This window comes from Xenopus laevis, chromosome 9_10S (assembly GCF_017654675.1).
Source record: "Xenopus laevis strain J_2021 chromosome 9_10S, Xenopus_laevis_v10.1, whole genome shotgun sequence".
Lineage (NCBI taxonomy): Eukaryota > Metazoa > Chordata > Amphibia > Anura > Pipidae > Xenopus > Xenopus laevis.
Window position 1 is genome coordinate 29,802,514 of NC_054388.1, and position 26,610 is coordinate 29,829,123.

A 26,610-nucleotide genomic window follows, 5' to 3' on the forward strand; every position below is an offset into this window, starting at 1 on the left:
TCACGTCTGGTCAAATATAAAGATGTGTGTTCCCTAGTTTGGAAGTTTAGTTGGCCTATATCTGGTTAGGTAGCAGAACCATGTGGGTCAAGTTGCGGGTCCAGGTTGGGGGTACGGGTCTGGTATGGGTTTCAAAAAATGCACTGTGCTGGACCTGACCTGAGGGACACAAGGATATTAAACAACACAAAACAAGATTCCGAGTATAGTTGGGCATGAGACCATGCAGAAACAGTGGGTCCCTAACTTAAAGAACTTGCATTCTAACTTGCCTCCATGAGCTTAAGGGCAGAGTCACACACTGCTATTTCGGAGATTAGTCACCCAGTGACAAATCGCTTCTTCTTTGGGTGACTTGTCTCCCCGAACTGCGTTCTCTTCGGCTAGAATGTAAATTGCCAGTGAGATGGCACCCCGCCATAGACAATGCTGAGAACTGCCTCTGCTAAAACATAATTAGTAACAATTATCGCAGCGATTTTTCCGAAGTTACCTCACAAGGAAACTTCAGGCGACTTCGGAAAACGAAGCACAGTGGGTGCCATTTCGCTGGCGATTTTTCATTATAGCCGGCGGGAAGGTAGGGGAAGGCAGTTAGGGGAGATTGTCGTCCCGAAGACGAGACAATTAGTCACCGGGGTGACTAATCTCCCTGAATCTGCCCGTGTGTCCTTACCCTTAAGGGCAGAGACACACGTTCAGATTCGTGGAAGAAGAGGAGTCTTGTTGCCGGGCGACTTATCTCCCCGAACTGCCTTCTGCTGCCTTCCTTCTAGAATATAAATCGCCGGCAGGATGGCACTTGGAGCGCTTCATTTTCCAAAGTCGGCCAAAGTTTCCTTGTGAGGCAACTTTGGGCGACTTCGGAAAACAAAGTGCTCCGAGTGCCATCCCGCTGGCGATTTACGTTCTAGCCAGCGGGAAGGCAGTTTGGGGAGATTCGCCCCAAAGAAGAGGAGATTTGTCGCCGGGCGTCTTATCTTCCCGAATCCACAGTCGGACTGGGGGGGGGCAGGCCCACCGGACCCCAGGGGATGCTGCCTCAGCGGCTCCTGTCCGGTAACCCACCGGACGCGCATCCCAGTGTCCCGCCGGCCACGTCTGACCCTGCCCAATTTGACCATGTGTCTCCGCCCTTAGCCTTAAATAGGATGCGGCAGTTGGCATCCAAAAATGATAAATATAGTTGTTCCATAAATTTTACAATACCTGTATGACAATTGAAGTATTACTGAGGAGATTATCTACCGACTGGTCTCACTTGGGGACAAGGGCAAATACCCTATCTACTTTCTTGACGAGAGAAAGTATTTCAATTGACTTAATTCCCCATAATACTGGGGGTATATGATACAGACATTGTGACCTTCTTTCAAGTAGTGTGGGTCTTATTTATGTTTCTATTTGAATGGGTCTTATAATCCATCTTTGAATTGACAAATGCAGCTACAAAATGCTTAAAACTGATTGAATAATGGATGAGAAAGGCAAAACATGATGTATAATGATTAACAGTGGGCTTGGGGCAGGTGAATTTAAGGCAGTAGATTAAACAAGAAAGTAATTAACAAGAAAAATGCATAAACCTAAATGTTAGATAAACAGTAATAAAATGAGCAATGGCAGCGCAGCTTGGATACCACATTTCATCATCCCTATAAAGACCCAAGGCCATCCCATCCAAAGGATAACAGCTTGAACCTGCTGACATTATATTATTGTAACACTGTCTTACTAGGTATTGTAGTGAAAAGACAGAATTGCCCCGTATGTAAACTCCTGCTGATGGTCATTTGGCATGAACAGTATGAATTCTGGCACAAAACTCTTTACATATGGCATCTCATTCTTTTAGGAAAAAGGCTTAATTTATAAAATCTATACAATTCCCAATACATTTGGCCATAATGCCATCATTTACTTTTCTTACCCAGAATTAAAACATAATTCTGCCTGCCACCATTATATACAAAATCATTGGTGAGAGGCATAGAGTTTTTTTTTAACAGTTAGTAAATAACTGCAAATGGAATTAACTAATAATGAGTGAAACTGCTCAAAATTTTGTATAAAATGCATTGGTGTTGTGGACATTTTTTTCTCGAGTTTTTTTTTTTCTCCTGTGCAAAGATGTGAATATTGCATGGCAAAATGATATCATAGATGTGAAAAGAGCTAATTCAGCACATGTCTGTATCAGGTGAAAAAAATGTGGTCAACCCTAGACTCAGCTTGCTTCTGCAAAGGAAGGGGCATTACATTTATAGGCAAAAATGTGCACATACAGTTTCATGTCAATAAACTGGCGCAAGATTGGCAACATGCAGAGGAACACAAACACTCCCTTGTATCTATGTGTTTGTACTGATTTACAACATAGAAACATACACACAGGGAAGATATATATATATGTATATTAGAGTGCCGTGCAATCAGAGACACAGTAGGAAGGAAGTCCCTACCCCATAGAGCTTATTAAAGCTTCTGCACAAAAGTTAGTGTAACCAACAACTTGGCCCACAGTGCTAGTATAGTTGAGTATAAATACGGTGCAATTGCATTGTGAATGGCATTCTAATGAGTGCAATTCTTCACCCATGTTTGCATGCCGATAGACTGGAGCAGTGCCTTGTGATTCTTCTGAGCCCGTTTTGCAAAGCTGCACTGGGAAGAAGACCACATGAGGGGTAATTGCAATTGAACTTTCCAGATGCTTCATTGACTGGAAGAAGAACACACCAGGAAACGAAGTAGTATCTGTTCAATTACGCCCAATATCCCCTGGCAGCATTTCACAGTTGACATTGATTTTTCCTGAGCAATCAAGGGGTTAAGAAAGCTATTAAATAAATTAACAGCTCCTTCAGGCAGACATGCCTCTCAATGCAGTCCTTGCAATTTTGCCCTAATGCAGCTTTGGCACGAAGATGTGGGGGTTCACCTGTTGATTGCAGCATTATTTTAGGGCAACAGCTCTGGTATTTAACTCTACCAGTCATTTCTCAGTCTGAATTGGACCCCTGTGCAAAGGGAATCCCCTGGGGACCTCACTCTTCTCTCTTCTCTCTCCTTACACTGATTTTTTTCTGCTGACAGTCTTTTTTTTTTTTTTCTTCTTCTTTTTTTTCCTTCCCCCTCTCCTCGAACGACACTCATTACAATGAGCCATAAATTCAGAGCAGTGAGAGTTGGCTGCGTCAGCATTCTGCAAAATGAATTGATATTAAATGCATCTCAAGTCTCTAATTTACCTCACCTTCTCTCTTCTTCTCTCTTCTTTCCCGAATCTCCTTGCTATAAACCACATTCTTTACTAATCTGTTCCCCCCTCTCTTTCTCTCTATGTGGAAACAGATTTTTTTCAGTACCGTACTAATTAGCAATAATATGCAGTGACAGAATAATTACAATCAGGATGGGAGGCTCTTGTGCCAAATCTGCAGGAAATATACTGCAGCAACATAGGTAACAAAGTCAACCAACCAGATAAACTGATTGATTAAGAGAAAACATTTTATATCTTTGTAATGTTATTTTTTGACTCACAACCCCAGCATCCTTTAAACATTGGTTGCGTATCTGTGTTTATGGCACAGCATTATTTGGAGCTATTAAAAAAATGGAAAAATGAATATCACAATCAAAGCAAATGGTTGGAGGAACGGTTCCCCTTCATTCAGTCTCGGCAATCCTAAACAATTTAGCAATTAAAGGAAAAAAACTTTGCTTCTGTTGTTCTGCAGTGCCCATTACTTGTGTGTTCCCGTTCCTCCATTTCCCTCCCTTAAGATTATCTTGAAAAAACAAGGAATAGACAATTTGCCAACATCATTACCCAAGCTCATCTATTATTTAACATCTCATTAATTAATTATTATTTACAAATAATAGCTCTGCCTGAACCACTGCTCCAAAAGGACATGTCGTCTGGTGGGGACACAGAAGGGAGTTGCTGATTTTGGTTTATCTAGCACATGCAATTTTTTGTAATCATTCAGTCTAATCAGGAAATGGAACTTACACCATGTTTAGTAATATAGTAATAGTGAAGTTCACATGCACAAGCTCAAAATCACACAAATGTACAAGCACAAAATCAGTGTAATAAGCAGGATATTTTCCTCAATGGTGCTTCCTGGAGGAAGTTATTAAACTGCATTGATGTCTGAATGATGTGCAAGTTAGTGGGAGGGTAGGGGGGCTCTTACATGTCTACCCCGGACCTGCCCTCTTGGATAGAGCACTCCCTAATGCAGGTAGGACTATATCCAAGGGGCAAGTCAATGGTCTCTGGTCTCCAAAATGGATGCAGTGTGCAAAGTGCAAAAAAAAATGGCATATTTCATTTTGACCCCTCAAATCTTCCATACTCTACAGTTTCCTGTGAATACACTAACACAGAATGGACAGGTATGATATCTATTATGCAGTATGAAGGGTGCCTGTAATTTCCAGAATGTGTGGAGCATTAATTAATACTTATGCTAACTTAGTTATATTAAAGTACAAATAATATCTTATTATTCAGAGAAAAAGGATTCTTTTGTTTATAAACTCTTCTGACCTGGGCTCTCTGCTCCCATTTTTATTCTGTAATTAAAAATCAGTGCATAGTACAGCGTAATTTGCTGGTGCTATACTGGTATGAGATCCGTTATCTGGACACCCATTATCCAGAAAGCTCTGAATTTCAGGAAGGCTGTTTCCCATAGACTCCGTTTAAACCAAATCAAAATTTCTAAAAAAGGATTTCCTTTTTTCCCCCTGTAGTAATAAGACAATACCTTGAACTTGACTCAAACTAAGATAAAATTAACCTTAAATGTAGGAAAACCAATTATATTGGGTTTAATAAATGTTTAACAAAAGTGATTTTTAGTAGATTTAAGCTATAGAGATCTAAATTACAGCAAGACCCCTTATCTGGAAATCCCCAGGTCCCGAACATTTTGGATAACAGGTCCCATACCGGTATAAATTATGATGATGATGGAAAAGGAACTAAGTAAAAAATCAAGAATTATTTTAGTAAACAATACTCTATGGGTGAAAAATCAATTACATATTTTGGAGCTTTCTGGATAATGTTGTTCCATATAAAAGATCTTACACCTATAGTAAAAGTTATGCCACAGTGGCATTACATGTATGGTTTCATAGATAGGACAACCATACTATTTAGTGTAGGGGACAACAAAAAATCCTAGTGTAGGAAGTCAGAAACACCATAGGAACCTTAAGAAGAAAACAAATTAGAATGATAATTCTAGGTGCAAATCCAAGGGGAATGGAGCGCTCCTTTCATTAATTGATATAGACTACACATGACAGCACACAAATTAGGAAATACATAGGGAAAAAACCAGGGTGAAAATGCATAAATAATATACTGTATATCCTCTTTTGAGCATTGCCACCAGGTGTGATGCCCAGTGCTACAATTACAGAATCTTAAGGGATTTTAAGTAGGATTCATTATATTCTTTTTGGCTGGGACCATGTACTACTTACACTACTTACTTTACATTAAAATATAGATTATCCATGTGTTCCCTTTAGATGTGACATAACACAAAGTAACTGTGTGTCTTTAGTTGAACATTTAAAATGTTTTTAGGGATCAGTATAGAGCTTGTTTATATGTACAGATAAAGGGTTTTGCAGAGGACATGATTTCCACCTTCCTTTCTGCTATAAACATTATCCTCATTAAAGAGCAGTTCAGACACTTCACTGATGTAAGGTCATTGTCAGCCAAATTCCCCCAGTGCCCACCTTCTTTACCTTGCTACTTTGACACATTTTCCTTCTATCAATAGAAATGCAATAAAAGAATAAACACAGATCAATGAAATCCTGAATATTTTATATGTAAGCAAATGTGTAGCGGGCCCATCAGCTAAATTGAAAATGACTGCTTGCCATGTCGGTTTGTGGGATGTCAAGCATGTAGTCACCAGTTCTTGTGAAGCACAGATCACAGCAACATCAGCAGGCATCTTCAAGAAATGGAGTTCCGCTGACATCCTTAGGTCTCCATCCTACTCTCCTTCCCCTGCCTAACATTCCTTTCTGTGCCCAACACCACACACAACGAAACAGCAATGCCTATGAATAAACCATCAGGTCTGGTGGTGGCATTCAAGTGACAAATATTTAATGAACAAGTTAAAGAGGAGCTTCTAGAAATTTAGACCACAGATAAGCTTTGTAAAACCGTAGTCGTCCACATCTGAAGGTGCTGAAGTTAGGTTGCTAAGGACAAATTTTGGGCCTTTCTTGTTTCATAATATGATATTAATGACATCAGCTTGTCCTTAATAGCTAATGGAATTACATAATTTATGGGAAGGTAGTGCAAATTAAATATTTAATTTTGGATATATAGTACTGGGATGGATTTGCATAACCCTATATACAGTATATATAATGTCTGTATATCAATAAGTTGTATCTTTAAATAAATTCACTATCCAAACTTTGAAGATCTCTCCCTTCTTGGAGAAAATGGAGCAAATATTTAATCTGCAAGTAGAAACTCTGCTGTACTGAGTGTATAATGTGTCTGTGTGGCTTGCAAAATTGCAGCAGTTCAAATCTGTCTTTTGTAAGACCCCTGTCAGCACTGGTCTTCATTGAAGCTCTTTTGGGCCCCCAAATGTCTGTAGCTGCTTACAAGGAACCTGAACATTAGGAAAATATGTTAAAATGTTTGCTGGCTTCACAGCACCTGGATAATAGTGTCAACATGAGTGTCACTTGATGCCTATGCAGATGCAGAACTAGTAATCGGCTTATCAAGAGGTAGAGAGACCTCTTGATGTGACTGACAGTTCTCACCCTCTTTTGAAAGAGAAATTAATAAAGAAACTTTTCTAGAGCTTGGTTGGTTGTCTCAGTCTGACCATTATTGTGAGGGTGGTTAGGGACAGAATAGTGCAATTCGATCCCCAGGAGTTTGCAGAAGGAATGCCAGAACTGGACACCCTGACTAGAGTTCTCACTTAAGTTCACAATGAACGAACCTATGCCAGACCAAGGTTGATTCAAAACTGGCTGTGGCTAAAGTAGGCCACACAGGAGAGAACAATGTGTCTTCTGTTGAGTACAAACACTGCAAGAAAGACAAATCACATAGCAAATTGAACAAGTGACGACCACCAATATCTTTTTATCAGGCTGACCAGCAATCTAAGGGGATCGAACCCTGGCAAATGCTTAGGGGAACTCTGTTTCTCATGAGACAGGAAGCCCTCGCAGCTTTGGTCTTCACTGACACCCTTTTGGGACCCGAGAACTTTTGCTGTGGTCTGACATGAAGCCTGAACACTGCAGAGATACATCCAGTAGTGAAGTACACAGAAGACTGAGACAGAATCACTGTCAAGGTTAGGCCTGAATACAGACGAACAGCAAGGATCAGTGGCGATCCTGGGACTGCTGCTGCTTGAGGCAGCAATCCTGATGCCGCCCTTCCTCTTCACCTTTTAGCGTCAGAGCAGGTCAAATGGGGGCTGCATTGCATTGAGCGCTATAGTGGAAACCAGACATTCAGCTCTGAAAGTAACAGAAGGTGACTTTTTGCTGCCCCTGATAACTGGGTGCTCACTGCCTCATGGCAGGAGTGACCATGGAAAGAAGACAAGATAAAAAAAGCATAGATAACTAGAAGGCAGCAAGATAGCAATGATTAGAATAGGAAATCTAAAAACAGGACCAGCTTGGGCATGTGTATAGAAGGCTATTTGAAATGTAAAAAAAACAAAAATCACCAGTTTCAAAATGTGCCCTCCTGTGTCATGCATCAGAATATGTCGACCAATAGTATAAAATGTGCTAGCTGGAGCCTATGTGGAGCACACACACACAGAAATGGGGATCATTGCATGAAGAGGTAGGAAGATGCACTATACTCCCATGCACCTGACAACTACAAAATTAATTAAATATCTCACTGGAGTCTATAGACAAATGCATTGCCTTTCTTCTTCCCAGTTGCTGGTTCTGTCCACACAGTGCTGTACACATGACACATTAACAAAACCAATGGGTCTGGACATACAATTACAATTACATACAATTACATTCAAGATTTAGTGCTAGCCTATGTGTTAAATTAGACATGCAGAAGGTTCTCCCTGCTCCATAGAGCTTACAATCTTAAGAGATTTGATTACAAAGTATTAATAGCAGGCAAATGTAGATGTGTTCTGCAACACTGTCTTCACCTACAAGCTAAGCCTTTTATAGACATTGAGAAATATATGAACATTGTTTCAGATGGCTGCAAAATAAATAAGCAGAACCACTTCTCTAAGCTTGAAGCCTGTAGACCTCTTGCTGAATGAGGATGAACCAATGGCAAACTCATGCACAAAATAAAAATGTCTTATATTTTGTTGCTCAGAATCACTTTTTTTTTTTATTGTATACAAAACCTTTCCTTTTGAGTTGATACATTTGAGGCAACTTTTGTCAAAAATTCAATCTGATTTCCTTTTTATTTGAGGGACCTGAGGCGAATTAAGGTAAAAATATTGTTCTGTGATCTAAGGGAATGACAGGAGAATTTTGGATGAAAGCCTCTAGGAAAACAGAGAATGACTTGGTCTTGTCTCATCTGAAAGTAGGGCTGACTGATGGAGCTCACCAATTCAATGATCAAAGTCACCAGCAAGAGAGTCTTCAAAGAATGCATTTTAATAAGTGTCCAAACTATAGGCTTCAAGAGTTTATGCTTTAGATTGCAGAATCAAGTGCCACGGAGGGTAAAATATTCTTTGTGTAAGCCTAAGGTTTTGTGTTGCTTTCACAAATAGTAATAATTCCAGTGCCTTCTATTTGGATATATTTTAGACAGGATTTTATACAGTATGAACATACTCTTTAGTAGATGCCTTAGCTGTCTTCCATTGGTCCTCAAAAGGGCCAAAAGTGTGCCAATTAATAATATATTTTATGGTCCCTTTTCTGCATTTAGCTTTACATTTCTTATGACTTCACACCATAATAAAAGGAACAGGGGCTTGTAATATGGCAAGATGTGGGGCACAAATGGTTTGATGAGTCCTGCATGAAACAACATTAACATGAAAGGATTTGGGCAACTTCAGTTTAAAAGGACCCACAAAGAACCAATAAAACTCTGGACCAACCTTTTATTTTAGTCAGTTGAGCAAAAACCAGAACAACATGTAAGGCATTTCTGCCTTGTAGCACTGGGGTCCTGTGATTTATTTCAGTAAAGGGGGGTTGCACACCCCCCTGTGTTTGTGTGAGTTTTCACTGGATACTCCCATATTCCAAAAATATAGAGATTGATTTTGACTAACCATAATGTGTGTTTCTGATCTTATGAACTTGCAATCTGTATCCAGTAATAGTGCAGACAGGGTGGTATTCTAATTGGTTCACTGGAGCTATAGAATCTGCACTGATGTATTTGGTCCAGGAAAATAGTATCTAGCATAAGAGTATAATGGTCTAAATCAGTGAAAGACATGGGAAATATTGCAGCTGTGTTATTGGAGGCACGCTCTGGTGTGTTTAGACATTTTATCTTCTATCAAAGTCCCTCCTGCTCAATTGTGTTCAGTGGAGCTTTGAATAATGTTCTTTTGTGATGTTGTTCAGATGGCCCTTCAAAATGAAACTCAATATATTTTAAAATTAAAAATCTCATGCTTTCTAGAAATGAGAGAGAATTTTAAAAAAGTGATTTATTTATGAAGGCATACAGGGCTCGGTTTTTACATTTCTTGTTTTGCGGTCTCTCGGGTTTTGAACCTGAAATATATTTTGTGTTGATGTACAAAAGCAATTTCTTATCTTATGAGCCAAGTATAAAGAAGCTAATTCCTACTAAACAGGTAAGCAATCAAGTGACAACACTAAACTATTAAGGTTTAATGCTTTTTAGTACTTAATTTTATTTTCTTAAATATTAATGTTCTTCATTTAGGTATTCACAAATCATGATGTAAAAAGTAAAAAAGCATTGACTTTCAGTCCTGTTACAGTTGTACTGTCCCTTATGCTTTAGGGCTATGGTAGAAGTGGAGTTTGAAAGTCAATTTGATATGTTAAATCTGCTCTGCCATGGGCAACTAATCCCTTGAAAATGCTTTCCCATAAGGGTGGTGGCACATGGGGAAATTAGTCGCCAAGCGATAAATCTTCGCAACTGCGGGTAACTAATCTCCTCGAAATGCCTCCCACTGGCAAGAATGTGAATCGTCAATGGGATGGCATTCGCCTTCATTCGGTTTTCCGAAGTTGCCACACAAAGTGAACCAAAGCAACATGTATGTTTTCAATCCAGTGATTTAGATTGTTGCAGATGTGAAAGAAATTTCAGGAGATAAGTTGGCCATAGTAGAACAGATTTACCGCAGCTGACAAAGAGGAACCCTATTCGCTTTACTGACAATTCGCCAAAATACATTATAGTCTATGGGCGTCATTTTCACGGCGAAAATTGGTGAAAAATTTCGCTCATCGCGAATGCACACACCTTTTTTTAGTCAATATTTTGTTTCACGCTATTTATATTCCCTTTTATTCATCTTATTCAGCTGTAACCTATCAATTAACTCTTTTTTTAGCAAGTTCTGCATTGAAAGCTCTAGTATAATCCTTGGAGAATGACATACTGCAAAGGTTTCAGAAAACACTGAAACCAACCCTCTTAGCATTTTTATCACTCCCCTCTGAAATACAATATCTTGGAACAGATTACCTCCATAGACTTTTTAAGGTCACAGCATGACCCAGGGCAGAAGATAAGAAAGACTAGCTGCTGTGTTTTCAGAGAGATAGGCAACTTTCTTGACAAGCCCATTCCTCATTAACCAAGACAAATGCGGCCATTTAATGTATATCTTTTTGTATATGTTTAATGAAGGCTGGAACTTACAAAGAAAGATGCTGTCCCTGTAAAGAGGAAGCTAGTATTTTTTCACGGTGTGAAATTATATAGGCAGGCCTGTGGATGGATTGCAGGGCAAGAGATGATAATCTTGGAGACCAGACAGTCTACTAGATGAGATCAGATGGCTTATTCTGGAATGGATGCAAGCCTGAGAAATTGTTGGGTCAAGGGTGCGTAGAAAGTTATATACTTTTGTCATGTTTCTAAGAAACAAGTAGCAGTTCTACAAAAAAAAGAGGATCATAACCCTGGAGTTCTCATTTACCACCACTCAGCAAAAGGGAAATATTTAGGGGCTAAGCATACAACTAGAACTTTGCAGGGTCAAGGCTGAATTGATAAGTAAAGGTGCCGCAAAATAGATTGTTGTGTGAGGGAAAGCCTAAGAACAAGAATAATGGTAAAAAGATTTGTAGAATAATGACATGTTATCATGGATGGTCAAATTATACTGGTGAGTCAGTTTCTTGAGCGTGTGTCTAAACTATTGCAAAAATGTAACTTAATTTAAATATCTTACAATGTCTCTCTGCATGCATGTGTGGTTTGAACCTGTGTGTGTGTTAATGTAGCGAATCCAGTATTCAGTTCGGTATTCAGAGATGATTAGGTTGAATCATTGTACATTGCAGAACCATATCCTTAAAAAATCAAGTGACTTTTCTTCACACAAAGAACTAAAAAAAATCTTAACCGCTTGTGCAGTGGATAAAAGTCTCAAATGTACTTATTGCTGTCAATGGTGTCATTCTATGGTTGGATCAGGAGACACATCTCTCTAGCTCTCTATAAAAAGTAGAGAGAGGTAAAATGATATATAAAGGTGCTGAGGCTCAGCAATAAATCTACTCCTGGCAACGTGGGAAGTACAGGATTTCTTTGTGCATAATCCTACTGCAGGCTACAATATTTATAACAGTCTATAACACACTTGAAACACTGACCTAGGCATAGAAACACTGAAAGCAATTGTACACACATACATATTTCTTATAAGAGAAATCAAAGATAATTTTGCATATTAGCATAGCAGAGCTTTCAAAGATTTCTCGTTAAAGGAGAATTAAAACCTAAAAATGAATATGGCTAGAAAAGTCATGTCATTGGAATTTCCCATCTTGGATATTGTTCGAAGTGTCTGCGACATGCTGATTAATTCTGATGCTGGTGTCCTAGCCACCATGTACCAATAATTATTTACTAATAATTAGCCTCAGCCTTATATTGTGGCAATTATAGTATATACAGTTGTGTTCAGAATAATAGCTGTACGTGTAAACAATTGAATACATCTTAAATTCCTTTTAATGGCTTCTATTTCCATACATGCAAATGCATTGGGAACACTGCCTATTTTATTCCAAATCAAAACATGAAGAAAAATGTATCAAATTTGTGTTATTACTTTACAGAAAGAATAGAAAAGGGAATATTAGGCTGTTCCAAAAGTTTTCGAGTTTTACAAACACAAACATTCACTGTATAAACTGAAAAATGTTTCAGGATTTTGCTTTCCGTTGAATCAATGAACTAATATTTAGTTGTATAAGCAGTGTTTCTGAGAACTGCTGCACTTCTGTGTTGCATGAAGTCGACCAACTTCTGGCACCTGTTACATTCCACAATTCTTCAGCATTTCTTGATTTTGCCTCAAAAACAGGATTTTTGATGTCACCCCACAAGTTTTCTTTTGAATTAAGGTCAAGGGATTGGGCTGGCCACTCCATAACGTCAATCTTGTTGGTCTGGAACCAAGATGTTGCTCATTTACTGGTGTGTTTGGGTTTTGTTGGAACACCCATTTCAAGGGTGTTTCCTCTTTGGCATAAGGCAGCAGGACCTCTATAAGTATTGAAACTGATCCATGATCTCTGGTATATGATAAATAGGCCCAACACCATAGTATGAGAAACATCCCCATATCATGATGCTTGTATCACCATTATTAGTCTTCACAGTGTACTTGTGACTTGAATTCAGTGTTTGAGGGCCATCTGACAAACTGTCTGTGGCCCCTAGACCCAAAAAGAACAGGCTTGCTTTCAAATGTTGAGCCATTTCTCTTTAGGCCAGTCAATGGTTTATTTAGCAAATTGTAAGCTCTTCAGCATGTCTTTTTTTCACCAATGGGACTTTGCAGGAGCTTCTTGCCAATAGCCTGGCTTCTAATTGTAAAAGTACTCACAGGTAACTTTAGACCTTCTTTGCTATTTTGGCTATTCTTTTATCCAGTCTAATGGTAGTTTTTGTTTTCTTCCACATCTTTCTTCAGTTAAGATCTAGTGTTCCTTTAAATTAAAGAAGCTTGTGTCTGAATGGAATTTAAGTGGCCACCTTGCCCTCCCACCAGATTTTTTGTTTCCTATAGGCCCTTATGTTGGTCTGAAGGCCTGAGTACTACTGAGTAGCTTTTTTCACATAGCCTGAGGGCTTTGCCCAAGGATCCCATAGATTGTGTACTGCCTACAGTAGTTCTCCAGCCACTTGAGCATCATCCTTTACCGGCTTGAAATAACGTTTTTATGGGCCTTGATACAAAAAGGAGGTCCAGACTCATTGCTAATACCAAAGGGTTTAAAGGTGGGCAGATATTCAGATTCAGAAAAGACAAACCAGTGGGGAGAAGAGCACTGGCATGATTCCTATAAGAAATAAGAACTTTAATCGCTACTGTTCCTTTCAGTCTAGTGTGCTTAATTTGCCAATTTGTGGGTTTTGAAAGTTTGTCTTGGCAGGAATAGTCACTGTGTAAAAAAACAGGCAATTTTACATCAAGGAAATTAATTTTCCAGGAAGTAAAGAGATTAAGGCTTGATGTACACTTGTGTGTTGAAGGTGATTCAGGTGTGATTGGTCAGTCCAAATAGCTTGATGATCTCACTGCAGTCATTTCCTATAGAGGTCACACAAGTCCAAACAAACTGTACTATTGGCCTGCTAGATGCTTGACAAAGGGGTATGCCTCGAAACATTACATCTGCAATAAACGAGCAAGGGTTCTCCCTTCTAGAAATAACCCATGTTGTGCCGGTGATTTTCCCTTCTTTCCTGCTAGCAGCTTTCCATCCATCTCTATGGATCTGTAGGCAAGTTCATGGTCTAAAAGATATTGAAAACTATTAAATGTATCCATCAGTCTTCTACTGAAGAAACCAGATCACAATCAAGCAGGCTGAACGCTAGTATGGTGCCTCTGCAAATGTTTATACCGTTACAAGTGGCTTACAGCAAATTGGCCCAAAGACAAATAGCTGCAGATTATAATTATGAGGTCTCCTGTTGGTTTTCCTTTTGTTTTCCGTTTGCTTTTCTGCCCTGTCTTCTATGAATGTACTAATGTCTCCACTTGCAGTTTTAGCCATGTTCAAACTGCCATTGTTTCACAGTCTGGCTAGCAGTTGACAGAATATGGCCTTGCAGTCCAGTAAGCATAGTATGAACTTAAGGTAGTAGTGTGCAATTTTGGTCATTCTTCAATCAAACTGAACTTCCAAACCTTCCTCTGCAGAAGCCACACCCATTCTTCTTCTTTTTTTTTTTTAAATACTATTTTTTTGTGAGTAAGGACAACCCATCATAGTGAAATGTTTCCATTCTGAAGTATACCACGTGTGTTTCTAGTTTCCCTGTTTTTGGCCCCAGGATATACAACTACAGTGAGTGGGTGCCTGCTTTTCATTTGTATCAGTTACTATTTGTCATTATTTATATTGTCCCACTTCTATGTAACGCTAAAAGACACCTTGCTACTTTCCTACTTTGCTTTTTCAGGTTACTATGGTTTTTCCTATGCTTAAAAAACATTATTGTAGGTTGCATGGTTCCTAATTAAATCTACCCTAGTGTGTATTGTGTCAATATGATTGGCAATTTAGGGCATACGTTCTACTTGGGTAGGCACTGAATAATGGACAATCTCTGGATAATAATATTAATAAACTGGAATGCCAATAAAGAGTTAAATAAGACTAATATAATAAGCTTTTCACTTCTCTTATATTTTATAAACAGAGAGTTGTTCATCACCACGAAAACAATTTGTAAATACATGGCCACTGGTTTTCCACAGTGAAACAACATCAAAACAGCAAAATAGGTCAAATCACACAGTAGCACAGTACATGACAAAAATATAAAAAGAAATCTTAAATCAGAAGCTAAAAAGAATAGCAGAGGCAGAAAATCAACTAATAGCCGGACCGTGATCATGTTGTTTTAGTTTACAGAATATAAAAGATAGGGCCTCCATAGCACTTCAGCAAAATTGTTGGCAGTTGTACAAAATGTGCATAAAACATGTTGGTGGTCTAGATGCTCACAAGTTAGCTAAAACTGTCACAGTCAATGCATTTCGAAGTTAAAACTGTCCATTTGGCCAGTTTTGGCTAAACCCTAAAAAAAACAAATATGCCTAGAAAGGCCATATTTTATATACTGAGTTTAATGCACGAGGCTAAAGATTCAGCAACTGTCACCCCATGAACTCATTTGTTCATTGCAAGGGGCACTGGAGTAATTTATGGCTGACTTAATGTCGACCAATGACCTCCCACACAAATCAGTCCATGGGGTGAGAATGCAATCTGGCCGACCATGTGTGTGTGACCAAAATTACTTTTGACCAGTGCAATTTCTACCAGCACTTTATAAGGAGCAGATACCAGTGCTATCTGGCTATCCCGGTGTATGAATGAATTATAAATGACCCACTTACATTTGCTTGCATCATATTGCTATGAACTTGACCTCTGTCCTGTGTGGGCACCTTTAAATACAATGGCATGGTTAATAAGATCATTTTTTATTAATAAATCATGATTTATTAAATTTAAATTCGAATCGAAATCGAATTCAGTACATGTAATGTAATAACAGTGACCGAATTGTGTGAGAAAGCAATACATATCCAAAAGGCATTGAGGCAATTTGCATTATAGGGGGAGGCACTTTTGGAAAGTTCAGGAGAAATGTGTACGCACGTCTGCTCATTCTTAGTAACATTTATGGAGTGGATGGAGGAAGTAGAATCAAGGGAGTTTATATCTTAATGGGTTAATATACCCCATGGACCCCAGACCTTGGTTAGTGGGCCTCTGATCTCATAAGTAAGTTTGTAGTAGGGGATGGTATTATTGACTATCTGCTGCCGGGTTGTAATTGATCCTGGTAAGTTACCCATGCTATTACTAACTTTCTTGGCATGAAAGAATATCATGTCTGGAGTGGACTCATGGTATAATGCAGGGTCCTTTGACCCAGAATGTTTGAACCAACACTAGGATCATATCATATATATGTAAATAAATCTGATGCTGCTTCACTGCTCTAGAAAAGAGGTAAAGTTTGAGTCCCATTATTTTTAATCTGATGAGAGTTACATAGAGCTGATGAAAGGTTTTTATATCTTTTGGTGAAATCGGGCAGGAGCAAACATTTTGAGTTGCCCAGGCATCCTAACATAGGTCTGTGATCTTAGAGGACCAACACTATAGAATCGTCTAGGGCCTTCTAGGTTATAAAACATGTCATGTACAACATGTACAATTTGTAGGGAAAAGTTGAAAATTGTGAATGCAAAGTACATTTCTTGCAAAAAAAAAAAAAATTGTTTTGAGAGTTTTAATGCCACATTTCAGGCTTTATGTGGGATGGAGAGAGTAGCTGCTATAGGTGAACAACATATGCAATATGCAAATGTTGATAAAACAGACTACCTACCTTTAGGCATAGGTATATTGAATTAACATCGATTAAAGTGGACCTGTCACCCAGACACAAAAATCTGTATAATAAAAGTCCTTTTCAAATTAAACATGAAATCCAATTTCTATTTTTTATTAAAGCATTCATAGCTGTTGTAACCTCATTTAAAAATCTCAGCTGTCAATCAAATATTGTCTGCCCCTCCTCTATGCCATGGGCATAGAGGCGGGGCAGACAATTACTTTCACTTTCCATTCAGCACTTCCTAGATGTCACTGCCATTTAAATGTGTAGCCAGGGCATGGGGATGGGCATCAGGCCCCATATTCTGGTGCACAAACAAGATTCTGAGATGATACAAGGCTTTTCTTAAAAACACTGTCCACAAAATGGCTCCTGCCTGCTTGCTATAATTCCCAGACTGAAGGAAACAAAATTCAAATCATTTATACAGTGTAATTAAAGTTAATTTTGCTTGACTAATGTGATAAAATAGGATTTTGAATAATTGTTTTGGGTGACGGGTCCCCTTTAACATCAACCAATAGAAAGAATTACAAATCCCACAGCCAAGTTTCACATTCAATAAGCAGGCATCAAACAAAAGCAGAATAGATCTAATTATCCCCATTTTGGTCACTTTTCTTTTTTTTTCTTTCTTTTATTTCAGACTAAGTTAAGTGGAATATTTCCAGCTGTAACAGGGCAACTGTGCTGACCAATCACTGAATTCCATCCCCCCCCCTCCAAAAAAAATTTGTTTTGCATTTGGAATTTCTCCCTCGCCCTTCCTGAATCATGCCCTTTGTATTAATAGCTTTCATTACAAAATGCAGAAGATTCCCATTGCACACAAGAAAAGAATGCTGACAGGGCAAGATATGTTGCAGAGTTAATTAAGCCTAGCTTATCATGAAAGAAAAACATATATATTTTTACAATATTAAGAGCAGTACAGTGTATAAATGTTATGCAAGTTTAAAGGCACAAATTAAATTATGTGTATTAATCTCCTTGTAGTCAAAAGTCATGTATTAAGTACAGTTATTATTAGAAAAGGTTTTAACTTCCCTAATACTGTTTGTTTGAAACACATATCAATAATATATCATATCAATAAACTGAAATATTTGTAAGACCAGTCCATTTGTTTCACTTTATGTTATAAGTACTGTATTACAGTATATATATATATATATATATATATATATATATATATATATATATATATATATATATATAACAGTAATACATAATTATAAATACAGACAGTTTGGTTTCAGTGTAACCCCTTATCCTGCAAGAAGGCAAAGATAGGTAATGATGAGTGCATTGTGGCTGAGCCTAAGACTAACCCTAAAAAGTTTTTAAAGTATATTAATAGTAAAAAGATGCTGCTTGAGAGTGTTGCTCCTTTAAATAATGGTACCAATATGCTTGTAACGCATACAGAAAAGGCAAATGCAGTAAATCAGTCTTTTCTTCAGTGTATACAGTAGAGGAGTCTGAGTTCCCAGGCTCACTTCATGCTGCACTGTTGGTTTAGCTCAATCTAGTCAGTAGTTGACTCGGGATATGATTTATAAACCTTTAATAAAATTAATAAAAGTAAACAAGGCACCAGGGCCAGATGGCATACACCCCTGGGTTCTAAGAGAGCTTTGTTCAGTTTTAGACCGACCCCTATTTCTGATTTTCTCAGATTTGCTTTCATCTGGTATGGTACCTATGGATTGGAGAAAAGATGATGTAATCTCAATATTTAAAAAGGGATTGCCATCTCAGCCTGGCAATTACAGGCCAGTAAATTTGACATCTGTGGTGGGCAAATTGTTTGAAGGATTTACCCTTAAAGCCTTCAGTGGTACAGGCTGAATTATTGGTACAGGCTGATACATTAGATAGATTTAAGAAGGGGTTGGATGACTTTTTAGCAGGTGAGGGAATACAGGGTATTGGGAGATAACTCATAGTACAAGTTGATCCAGGGACTAGTCCGATTGCCATTTTGGAGTAAGGAAGGAATTTTTTCCCCCTCTGAGGCAAATTGGAGAGACTTCAGATGGATTTTTTTGCCTAACTGCTCTGGATCAACAGGTAGTTAGGCAGGTTTAAAAAAAAAAAAGTTGAACTTGATAGATGTCAAAAAGGTTGAACTTGATGGATTTTTTCAACCTAACTTACTATGTTAAGAGGTCACATTCAAAATATTGTCCTAGTGAATGGCATTATGAGCAGCAATCAGCATGGCTTTATGAAGGATAGGTCATGTCAGACAAATCTGATTGCTTTTTATGATGAGGTAAGTAAGATGCTGGACAGTGGGGGACAGTAGATGTGATGTATTTGGATTTTGGATTTTGATACTGTGCCCCACAAACTACTGCTTTTTAAACGAAGGTCTGTTGGGCTTAATGAAGTCGACTTGGTAGTGGGTCCACTTTTATTTAATTTGTTGTATGTATGGGACAGCACTAGGCAAATCCCTAATGGAAAAGGCCCTTGGCATCCTTGTAGATAATAAACTTAGTTGTAGCAAGCAATGCCAGTCAGCAGCATTAAGGGCAAATAAGGTTGAGCTGTATTAAAAGGGGCATTGATTCACGAGAGGAGGGGGTCATTCTTCCAATGTATAGAGCACTGGTAAGGCCCCATCTAGAATACGCTGTACAGTTTTGGTCTCCAGTGCTCAAGCAGGACATTATTTAATTAGAGAGGGTACAGAGAAGGGCAACTAAGCTGGTAAAAGGTATGGAAAATCTTAGCTATGAAGAAAGACTGGCCAAGTTGGGGTTGTTCATGCTGGAGAAGAGTAGTTTAAGGGGTTATATGATAACTATGTATACATTTATAAGGGGATAATATAATAATCTCTTTAATGTTTTATTTACCAGTAGGTCTTTCCGGTTAATGCACGCTCACCCATTCCGATAAGGAGAAAGGAGGTTCCGCCTAAATATTCGGAAGGGTTATTTTACAGTGAGAGCTGTGAGGCTGCGAAGATGTGGAATTCTCTCCCTGAATCAGTGGTACAGGCTGATACATTATATAGCTTTAAGAAGGGGTTGGATGGCTTTTTAGCAAGTGAGGGAATACAGGGTTATGGAAGATAGCTCACAGTGCAAGCTGATCCAGGGACTAGGCCAATTGTCATTTGGAGTCATGAAGGAATTTTTACCCCCTCTGAGGCAAACTGGAGAAGCTTCAAATAGGTTTTTTTTTTGCCTTCCTCTGGATCAACCAGCAGTTAGGCAGGTCAAAATAGAGTTAAAAGGTTGAACTTGATGGACGTGTGTCTTTTTTACCTAACTTACTATGTCACTATGTTACTATATAATTCTATAAGATCGCTCAGCATGCCAGCCATGCAAAAAATCATCTTATCTATTATAATTGGCTGGTCGGTATTTTATATACTATATTATCCTGGCACAAGCATGTAAGTAAAATGGTGTTATAGTGTGACAATGTTCATTGCTGCAAGATTTACGTACATGCTTGTGTCAATTCAAGTGCTTAGCCGTGGAATAGTATTTTTAACGTGGGCGACAAACGCTTTGTGTGTCATTGTCCTTGAGCATTGAGAAAGCAGGGGACCTTTCTTAATGGACCCAGGTGGCTAAGTCTATGGGAGCGAAAAAGCAGGACCAATAACGTCGAACTTTTGGGCACTTCCATCAGATGTGCAACATGTAACCTCCTCTGCAATTTATTTTTATAATATGCCCATGATATATTTTGTTGATGACATGGGTATGTGTTTTACAGCTAAACTGTGCGACAGGATCGTGTTTTGTTTAAAATTTCCTCCCCCCATCAGCATATGATATATAATAATGCACAATATTTAATGAAGTCTTCCCCATCAATGCTACTGATGTTTTTGGTAAAAACTAAATAGTGAACAATTAGCTGTACAGAGGGGGATTAACTTTAAGGTGCAGAATATGTACTGTATATTTGCACTTATTAAATGCTAGTTTTGTGCAAAGAACAGAGAATTTCCTACATTAGTAGGAAGGGGGGCAATATTGTGAGTCAATAAATAAAGATGAAGATGAAAATTAAGCTGCTGGTGTTGACGGGCAAGCTAGGTACCTGCTCTGCAGGGCTTACAGTCTAAGGCTAGGTTAATTACTGACTCAATACAAATGGAAATAAGCGCACATTCACATTGGTTTAATTAAATCTTGTTCTGGTGCTCCAAGAATCTTTAGAGTTTAGGTTTGCAGAGGTTAAGAGAAAGTTAGTCTGTGAGGAATTTAGGGGTGGCATCCCCAAGGGAAGGGGGAAAACTGCTTGAGGCAGTAGATCATATTAGTACTGGATGTGTGGGGTGAGGACACAGTAGCTCTCAGAGAAAAGGAAGAGAACTTGAAAAACACATGGAGACGTGCGCAGGGGTGTTTTAATAAGTTAGCAAAAGAGGTATTTCCTCATTAGCTAAGATGTCACCATCAGACATTTGATCTGGTATAACTTTTGTTAAAACAATCCCTTAGAAAAGGCAGGCCTGACATTTTAATCAACTGTAAGGAGGAGCTCTACACTATAGCCATATAATTAGCGAAGATTGCATCATCATTTTGTCATTATGGTTTGTCTGCTCCCATGGTTCAAGACAGCACATCTGACAATCACATCTACTTTAGTTCCACCTTGTTAAAGGCAGTGCTTTTACAAATTTATTTGGGGAAGTAGGGGCCCACCACTCTGGGTCTACTGGTACCTTAATTCAGCCCCTAATGCAATACTTAATTTTGTAGGTTAAATGTAGGAAGCCATGAAAAAAGATCTCAGCTGTGGAGGAGCTGGTTTGCTTTAAGGTGAATGCACAAAAAATAAGAGGCAACAGCTTCTCTTTCTGCAGTTGTACCAAAGAGCACAGCACAGAGCACATACAGAATGAAAACATTCAACTGCAGTGTTAACAGCAGCGTTAACAGCAACTAATCATATAAACCAATTCCCCAAAATTCAGCATATTTTAAATACATTTTCATTGGGCTTATAGTGAAAGTGTGCATAATAGCAGGCAGAAAGGGTGACTGATAACTATGCACAGCATTTGCTTCCTCTCCCTTGCCGTGATATATTATGCATGGACAATTGTATATGCACCTGATAGTAGTACAAATATTTGCAGAAGACCCTGAGGCTAGACACAACTGAGATATCTGTGAAATGGCAATTCTCTGTCAGTAATGTAATGCTGAAATCTTGGCTACTGAAACAGGAGCATGAAATGGTCATAAGGATAACTGTACAGCTGCTGCCCTAATGCTCGCCCAGTGTTATCATGCTGGCTCTTTAGAAAGAACTGGTTAGATTTCCTCTGGAAATACATGTCACCGTTTTATGAGATGTAATGGAAAATGGAAGCTTCCTGTCATGAAGGCAACTTGAATTTATTCTTATTCTGCAGACGAAGGACCTGTGGTGGATATAGTAATTTTATAAAAGCATACATACATAACATATATACATGCTTCTTCAAGGAGGTAACGGTGTCCTTGCATATTAGAAGAATCAGAGAATTTTCATACTCAGTTGGGAAGAAGCTGAATTGCACTAAAAATTGAAATGAGAATTGAGGAAATACATCTCCAGAAGTTATGCCTTGTACTGCAAAAATATGTTTAAAAAGCTCTAACAACTATTAAAATCACATTTCCCAAGGTATTTGCTTGGTTTCTAAGTCTGACAAAACTGCAGACACTGAAAGCTTGTTTGACTTCTAAAGTGACTGCTATCTGGGGCTGAGGGTAGTTGAAATGCAGTACATGGTGTCTAATGTTAACCAGAGTTAAGCTGGCCAATCTCTGTTAGATTTGCTGAAGGTCACAAAATAAGTGGATCTTTTCCACCGATATCAAGAGTATTTTTTGGTTGTAGAAATCCCCAGTTTGGCTGTAAATATGACCACTCAAATAGATATTGGACTCATTTATTGCACCTAAGCAGGAGCCCTTGGCACCCAAAAATATATTTGCTGCAATTGTTCTACCTGCAGCTGGTTAAGAGAAGTTAATCAATGGTTGGTTGCTATAGGTTACTACTCGTGTTTATCTGGCATTATGTACACCATCCTTACCCAGCATTCCGCTGTAAAGTTAAAAAAAAAAGTACACTTGTTTTGTAATTATGGGCACAGTATTTGCACCTATTTACTAAATCAGGAGCAAGCATGTGGGCATTGCATAGCAGACATGTAAATAACAGCACAACTTACAAAATAGAGGGTTCCCTTGTGCAAAGCAAACTGCACATTGTGCATCACACAAGTAACCTCAAGCACCAGGGATATGCAGCCTGTTTTGCACTGACACTAGCCAGCTATGAATATTTTTGTGAATCAGCACTAGAATTTCAAAATGCATTTGGCTTTGCTGGAAAAAAACCCCCTCTATTTTCATGCACAGTAAAAAACAACAATGGCATTTAACATTTTGATAAACTACTTTTATCTCTGTAATAATAAAACAGTACCTTGAACTTGACCCAAAACAAGATATAATTTATCCTTTTTGGAGACAAAACAATCCTATTGGGTTTATTCAGTTTTTAAATTATGTTTTTGACTTGAAATATGGTGAGTGTTGGAAAGACCCCCTTATCCAGAAAACCCCCAGTTCCCAAGCATTCCAGATAACAGGTCCCATACCTGTATTTTCAAATCAGACTGGATGTGTGAGCTTTGTGTTTGACGTTGTGAGTGCTCAACTGCAATAGAAGGTATAAAGAGTCAAAGTTAATGATGGATGTTGGAAGGAACTATAGTTCTTCTCCCAACACGTAATGTCCTAACACAGCTTAACACTTTTTTCTTTATTTTTAATTTATTTTAGTGGACCCTATGTTTTTTGGTGAACAGTGCATTTGAGGATATTTATTGCCTACACTGGATCCTTGATATAAGGTAAGCTTATCGTCATTATTTCCCTCCATTTGTGTTTTTCAATTTTTATATAGAAGGCATGTGCAGAAATAATGGTGTAAGGATTAGGTGTCAAAAAGGAGCATGATAATAAAGTGTGTGCGTTAGTAATGGGTTGGGTGCCTGTAAGTTAGTCTGGCAACTGGATAGTCAGCAGGCAGGAGAAACTACTAATAGCCCTGCCTTTCCTGAATCAGTTTGTTCTAGCTTATCTTATTTTTTAAAAGTTTTTGGTAATTTGCTTCCATATAGTTCTGGACTAGCTTGTCCTACCTGGCTGTTCTCCACTTCCTCCAAGAGCTTCCACTTCTCTCCAGTTTGCCAAGTGGCTTTTGGTCACTCTATCAACAGTTACTGTGTGCTACTTGGCCCCTCTCCAGTACACTCATAGTATTGTAAGTTATTGCTTACTGGCTACTATTATTGTGTAACACTATTTCTCCAGAGCTGCTTCTCTTGCTGCTTCCAGAAGAACATACATTATATGTGATTCTCTCTCTCTCTTAGGTGGGTCCTTTGTACTGTAGTACTAGACTAGTTACCCTAAGCCTAACAGGAGCTAGACCACACTCAACCTACTCATTCACTGGGTCCCTATTCCGACTCCTACCATGGGAAGCTTCTTTTTTTTACTTAGGCACACTTTACCTTGGGTCTCATGATTCATGTTATTAAACTTCTCTCAATGTATGGGGAACACCTTCATCCTATTTACTCTAGGTGATTAAATCCCTAATATACATTTATATTTAAAATAGGTATTTTTCTAAATTTAAATTGGAGCCTCAGATAAACATGGCAACTGAAACAGCAAATAAAGCTTTGCTATTACTTTTTTTTTATCCTAAATAAATGGAGCAGTGTCACAAGTAAAGACATTTCAGAGGACTCAATCTATTCCACTATGATTTTGCTGTGCGAGAGCTCCATTTCATTCATTTGAACGGTGCTTTCTGAGAATTAGGCTAATCAAGTGTGGGGGATTTGCATGAGTTCTGGATAAGCTGCAGTATTCCAAACTCAAAGTGTAAATATTATATTGGCCCTCTATTGATATCATAAGTCATTTTTATGTAGCAGATCAGACTATACTGTATATACAGAAACTGCAAGAAAAATGAAAAGAAAACCTGTATTTGTACTGACTGCATCATACAATTCTGTCTGATACATTTCCATGCATTAATGCAAAGTATTTATTTACATTTTCCCTTGTGTTAAGGTTATATATTTAGACACCTTTTATCCATCTGTTCATACACAATTAACTTAAGAGCCTGTAGAACATACCCTTGCTTGTGACTGGCCTCTTATTTTAATGGCATACTTACTGGCATCAATATAATGTTTATTATTCATTGTAATATCTAAAACCATATGCGACTGTTTGGGGTTTAGCCAAATTGCTTTATGTGCCTATATCACAAAGCCATTTAAGGTCAACAGGCTATGGCCAGGTCTAGGGCCGGAACTAGGGGTAGGCAGAAGAGGCAACAATGTTGGGGAGCTCGGCAGGTAACTGTTCAAAGGTTTTCTGTCTACTCCAAGTCTGAGTTCGCTCCCCTGCTTCTCTCTCCTCCCCTCCCCCAACCCTCTGTCACTCCCCCCTACCTCCATCACTCCACTTCCTTCCCTTCCTCATCTTTGCTCTCCCCTCCTTCTCTTTTATTATGATGCATGTGCATTTGTGAATATATATGCACTCACGAGGATGCTTGCGCACGGGGGGAGGGGGTTGCCAACCGAGGTGCCCTGTCGGCTTGACCTGGCCCTGAACAGGTATATTGGGCAGTATAGTCGCAAGACCATGTGAATTATTCATAGGTATAGACACAGTTGTACAGAAAATGTATATAAGTTATAAGACAAAAGGGCTCATTTACAATTGAGGGACAAAGTGCAAAATTCAAGGCATGGAATATTGGTTTCACTTTTTATGGGTATAGGTATGGAACCTGTTATCCACCATTCTCAGGACCTGGGGTTTTCCAGATAACTGATCTCTCCATAACTTGGTACTTCATACCTTAAGTCTAGTAAAAAATCATGTAAACATTAAATAAACCCAATGGGCTGGTTTTGTTTCCAATAAGGATTAATTATATCTTAGTTTGGATCAAGTACAAGGTACTGTTTTATTATTACAGAGAAAAAGGAAATAATGTTTTGAAATTTGGATTATTTAATTGTAATGGAGTCTAAGTAAGAAGGCCTTTCCGTAATTTGAAGCGTTCTTTTTTCATCTGGGTTTCCAGATAACAGATCCCATACCTGTACAAGCACAAATCCTTAGGGGCAACATTTAGCACCATTTGCACTCTTTTTGATTTTTCACCACCAGTTTGTGTGGCATCTCCTGCTCTAAGGTATAAAAAAATACTTCCAGCTTTGAAAAATGTGCTGACTCCAGCTTCACGTGAGCTCTACTGTAGGTATATCTCTTGTTGTAAGGTATGACTGCTTTCTACTTTGAGAAATTAGTGTACTAGTTCCTGCTGCAAGTGAGATATAGGTGTATCTCCTGCTGTAAGGTATAAAAATACTACTGGAGAGATCTAGGTATATCTCCTTTTGTAAAGGTATGACAACTTCATTCTCTAAAAACAAGTGTAATGACTCCTGCCGCAGGGTTGGCTATAGGTGTATCTCCTGCTGTAAGGTATAAAAATACTTGATGCTTCGAGGAATGAGTGTGGAGACTCCTGCTGCAAGTGAGATCTTAGGTATATGTCATATGGCCACTGTGAGTGAGATATAGACATTACTTTGCACTGTATACAGTGCGAGGAAAGAGCTACATATACTTAAATAAATACCAAAACAGTGTATATATATATATATACATATATATATACAGTATATATATATATATATATATATATATACAGTATATATATATATATATATATATATATATATATATATATATATATTACACATACCTCCCAACTGTTCCTTTTTCGGAGGGACAGTCCCTCGTTTGACAGCCCAACCCGCAGTCCCTCATTTGTACTGGAAAGTCCCTCTTTTCTCTGCACTG

The 26,610-nt window shown here is 38.4% G+C and overlaps 1 protein-coding gene across 8 annotated transcripts in view; it reads left to right on the forward strand.

Moving 5' to 3' along the window:
* Positions 1-26,610, forward strand: part of LOC108702718 (RNA binding protein fox-1 homolog 3) — a 614,603-nt gene that overhangs the window by 410,961 nt on the left and 177,032 nt on the right. For all 8 annotated transcript variants that reach the window (XM_041578500.1, XM_041578497.1, XM_041578495.1 and 5 more), the window contains one exon: positions 23,482-23,552. The gene's annotated coding sequence lies outside the window, so the exon portion shown is untranslated. The remainder of the gene's footprint in view (positions 1-23,481; positions 23,553-26,610) is intronic.